The following is a 5,446-nucleotide window of genomic DNA, read 5'->3' as shown; positions in this document are numbered from 1 at the left end:
CGTGATCAAATTATGGCTTTCTTTTCCTACAGCTGAGAAAAGAAAGCAGCATCTCAATTATTTTTCCTTCGCTCATCTAGGGACATAATATTACTGGAACAAGGTTTACCCTTCAGCCCTGCCCAGCCCAGAGGTGGAATTGGCCTCAGGGGCCTGCGGTTTGCTCCCAGCATTTGTAGGGATAACTTGCTCACCCAGAGCCCCATCCCCCTGGCACAAAGAAAAAGTTGCCTCCTCTGGGAGTCCATTTGACCTGGGGGCTGGGAAAATGTGAATGTGGGGCTGCCTTCAGCCTCCTGAGAAGAGGGCCTGGTTCTGCCTCTCATCCTCTTCCTAAACAGGGCTTTAAATTACTTCTGTTAAAGCAAGCCAGATTTGCTGCAGGAAAAGATGCTGTTTCTCACCACTAGGGACAGAGAGCTGCCCAGAGGGTGGCCTGGCTAGTGATGGAACTGGACAGGTGTCTAGTTCAGAGCTGCACAGAATGCACCTCCACCCACTCAAGCAGCAGTGTGGGAATCTCTTTCATGTGGGCACCTGGCTGGCAGAGATAATGGCCCTTCTTCTGTGCCAAATCCAGGGCTTAAACATGTGCTTGGAAAGTGAAGTACCTGGACTCCATCTCCTCCTGAATCTCCCACAGTTTGAGCCCAGTGTCTTTCATACCACGTTGCTTGATGGGATTGGATGGGACCATCTCCTTCAGTGGAGCTTGTCAAGCTTGTGTATGGCATATGGGAGCAGAGAAAGGCAAGCTGGCGTTTGACTTGGCATTGGGTGGCTGAAGGCATGGTCTCTCTTCCCAGTGCTGTGAGTGCATCTAACGTTATAGATCATAAATGGAAACTGCACCCACTGGGGCAGGTGGAAATGGAGCAGGCAAGAGTCTGGCCCTCCATATAGTAATCAAGTAGTCAGCTAAAATCATTGCCACTTGGAGTGTGGCCAGGGTGGTGGTTGTGTGCAGTGCATGTCGTGCACTAGCTGATAGCTGGCATTTTTGCAGAGTAAAAGTCATTTAGAAACTGCTCTTACAGATCCACTGGAGGAGCATCTTGATAGCAGGAGCAGCAGCCATGTGACAGTGGGGAGAGAGATCGCTTCTCCCAGAGTGCTGCTGCAGCAGGCAGGAGGATTAATCCAAGTCTATTTTCTGGAGTTGGTTTAACACTGTGTTCATTTATCTGCAGCTTCTGCAGATATGAAACATTTCATATTTCAGGTCTGATTTCACTGTTTCCAAGGCTGAAAGGCTTTTTTCTCTAGGGAGCAGCAGTTCTACAAGAGAACAACAAATAGGAGCCCTAGGGAAGCAGCAGAGGGAAGGAATATTTTATCTTTAGTAACTGGTCATTTCCATTTTGGAGGCAGTGAAAGAAGAACCATCTGGTGCGTGCTGAATATTCACAATGTAAACAATTACTTGGTTATGAATATGTGCATGTGTTATTGTTATTTATTATTTATAGAATTCCCTAGGTGTGCATGACACTTCACAAGCAGAAAGGAAGACCGGAGCTCCTGCACCCTGATGTGGCCAGCATAAATTTGACACAATGTTCAACAGCATCAAAAGACTGCAGACGAGGGTTGCGCAGCTGGCTGGGAGTGAAAAGGAAGATGCCAGCCCTGTGAAAAAGGGCAGTGCACAATTTCTGGAGCAGTAGCTGCTTCTGCTGGCAGAAGATTGCTTCAGGTGACCATCCTCACATATTCATGCCTGTTAGTTTGGGATTTAATCCTCCCCTGAAATAAACACCATTTACATTTGTTATTTTAATTTTCTACTCCTTAAGAGCTCTTTCCTGAAGTGTCCTGCCTGGAAATGATGCAGAATGTCAGGAACCTCGGTCCAATACTTTTCCTTGTTGTGGTAGTCACTTGGGAGTAATGGGACTGGTCAGTTGGCTTGAGCTTTATGCCCCAGGACCTTCAAATCAGTCAGCTGAAACAAATGTTTTTAAAGATGTTTTATTGCGTACTTTTCCTAATAGTCAAAGTATCTTGAAAGCAAGGAGAAGAGTCCAATCAAGTCCCAGGAGGACACATTGTTGTCAGGGTGTAATATCTAATACTGAAGCCTGCTGGGTATGATGGGAATTGGAGAGCACCCAGATACCTGCAGAGGATGTTCAGAGGAAGGAAGAAATGCCTGTACTACTTCCCCCTTCTCATCCTTCCTTTTCTTCTCGCTTCCTGAACTTTTTTATAGGGGTTTTTGCCCCAGCATTCAGCCATTCCTCTGGTGCTGAGCAGAGATTCCTCTGGCATCTCACAGTCACGGGACTCCTCCTGTTAGTTACCACCAACATCAGAGGAATGTAGCCATTGTGACAGCTCCATGGTTTCAGGAGAAGAAGTCCATGCAGCCAGCACCAACTGAGGTAGAACATAGCAAAGCAAAGTCAGCTAATGTTTTGAAGGATGGTCTTCCTTGTACCCTGGGCATCAAGTCCTGTTTAAAAATAAATGCTGTAAGTTAGAAGATCACTAAGATCATCTTAGAAACCAATTCATTTTTTCCTTGTCTAAATATACCCTCTGTGCTCACTGTACTGGGGACATCTGAGTCTTGGACATTTTGGCAGAAATGACAACCTGGTCTGTGGGGAGGCATTGCTATACAGATGTTCAAAAGCTGGGTTTAGTTTGGTAGGCATAAAACATCTTTTACAGACTACTCAACAATTCATGCTTCAATGGAGGCAATTGACCCTTTGCCAATAAATATTTCACTTTGTCTTCTGAAGTGCTAGAAATCCATTCACTAAAGAACATTTTTACAGGGAAAGGTGGAGAACAAGCCCTTTTGAAGAGTGGAGTTCTAGATGTATTCCCTCTCCCATTCCATTTCTCTTCTTCATTCACATGGCTTCTTGACTTGAAAATGTCTCTCAAATACAAAGATACAGTAAACCACAGATATGTCATCAGGTGGCAGATTATTTACTCATTTACTTTTGGAATTTCTGGATTAGTTCTCAATGAATGCCACTATCTTGAATCACTACATGTCTCTGCATAAAGACCTTGCACACCAAGCATTATCTCCTGACTTAGTTCTACACTGAATGATAGGCTGGGAGATTTGTAATGAGAAAACAGCAGCTGCATCAGCCTGGGGAAGGTTCAACACATTGAGGCAGGAGGTTTGGCTGTATAAATCCCCTCTCTTTCTCAACACTGTCCTTGAAGGAAGAAGAAGGGGAGGGCAGTTTGGAGATTGGCCAGATGGGAGCTGAAAAAGAGGTTCAGTAGTTTAAGTCATAAATTGAGATACAGCACATATTGACATTGTGCTGAAGTCATGACCTCAGGTCAACCTTCCCTTTTTAATAAACATCTTCCTCATAGAACCCCCCAGCACAACTGGCAATCTACATCAAAATAATTAAAACCCAGCTGCCTAAAACCATGGCATCAATCTGCCCGACCTCAGTGCTGGGTGCCCCTCAGCTCTCAGGTATATGTATAACAGGAAAAATACTCCAGGATCTTCTCTCTTTCTTTCAGAGGTTTTCAAAACACAAACCAAGAAGAAGTATTGAGGGAATTGGGTGGCTTCATCTAGAGAAGACATGGTAGCCACTTTCAAGTATGTTAAGGACTGCAGTGAGGAAAGGATTAATCTTTCTCTGAATCCACTGGGATAAGGATTAAGACCTTAGACTGCTGCAAGGGAGTGTCAAGCTATGTATGAAATACTCTGAATGAATAACAGTGAATTGAATGGATTGCCCAGGGGTGGTGGAGAATCTGCATCACCTGAGATCTTCAGGACCTGATCAGACTCTTGTCAGCAAGGGACAGGTAAACTTGGAACAAGAATATGGAGAAACTGGGAAAGATGTTTAAGTTGACCTCTAAAGGTCATTTCTCACTGTGAGTAGAACCTTAGCATTAGATTTCTGTTTCAAGAAGATCAGGTCCTTCCTGGCAACCTAAGTAGAATAACGCAGAACTGAGCGAGGAAAGGGCTGAGCTCCCTTTTGCTTCATGCCTCCACCTAGGCAGATTTGAGGCTGGTCAGCACAAAAGAATGCAACTCTGCTGCCAGCCATGCTGTATTTGTTTTGTTGCTGAATTGAAGACATCAGGCCTCCCCTGTTACTTTTTGTGGCCATTCAGCTTTACCTAACCCAACAGGAAACCTCTCCAGACATTGTGGGTCTTCAAGTTTAGGAAGCTAACTACCCAGACAAAGAAAAAAAACCAAAAACCACTTCATAAGGTTTGTAGTTAAGTGATAATTTAAAGCAAACAGCGCCTGGTTTACCACAGAGAGCATTCATTTCTTCCAAAATATCAGAGCAAACAGCCGAGATTTACTGACTAATTTTGGAGAAAAATCACAATCAGACTGTATCCTGAACACTAAACTAATTGGACTGTCTTAGGCAATGCACATTTTGGGTTGGAAGAAATGATACATAATTTGGGATGCAACTTAAAGTGAGATCTTGAAAGATGTTGAGCAGGCTGTATCAGAGCATGGCATCAACTGGAACAATATTTATTCTGTTTAAAATCTCTGAACACAAGGAACTAGGAGATCTGGAGACAAAGCTATTAAAACTGTCATCTGATAGTCATTACCAAGAGTAGCCCAGGTGATTGAACTAGAGGATGAAATCACCACCTGACAACTGTATAGGTTATGCCAGTGGCTTCCCACCCCACTTGCTAAAGGGACATATTGGGAAAGAGTCTATACCAGGGAAAGTCTCCCCACACAATTAGCCAGCAGGGGAGAGTGGAGTAGTGACACTCAGCATCATCATGTGTTCTTTATGTCCAGCTGTGAAGTTCTTCCAGAGAAAGGCATATAGCATAATCCCTGCTCCCTTCTTGTTGAAAAACAAGAAAATCTTGACACATGAGTGAAGTGATTTACCTTTGGTTGAAAAGCAGAATGGGGAAATACTCTAACTCTCGGGTCACAAAAAGACTCAGACAAGAAAAAGGGAGATAGTATTTCTGAGTGTCACACATTGAAATTGTCTCGTGATATTGGTTTTAGAGCAGGAGAAAATCCAATTCACGCAGTAAATGTTTTTACTTTTAAATATTTGCTCCAAATTAACTACTGTTCCCATTTTTCACTTACTCCCTGTGGTAGTCTCCTTATTTACCCATCTCTCTCTTATATATGTGCATGCATAGGCAAATTCATCCCCAGTCAACTTCTCCCTCATCCTGTAAACAGCTCATAATATCAACACAACAGCACTGAAAGAGGATTTATTTACTATATAATAAAATATGAATCCACTATTTTGACAGTAACAAACAATAAGCATCAGTTTGCAGGAGCATTTTAATGAGAATGTGGGGAATAATCTGCCTCACTATTCTTCAATTCCAGTGGAAAACAGTTTTTCCCCTTCCCTTCCCTTCCCTTCCTTTCCCTTCCCTTCCCTTCCCTTCCCTTCCCTTCCCTTCCCTT

This window comes from Lepidothrix coronata, unplaced genomic scaffold, assembly GCF_001604755.1.
Source record: "Lepidothrix coronata isolate B3197 unplaced genomic scaffold, Lepidothrix_coronata-1.0 Scaffold192, whole genome shotgun sequence".
Classification (NCBI taxonomy): Eukaryota; Metazoa; Chordata; class Aves; order Passeriformes; family Pipridae; genus Lepidothrix; species Lepidothrix coronata.
The sequence above is the reverse complement of the archived record's forward strand: the minus strand, read 5'-3'. Positions refer to the sequence as shown.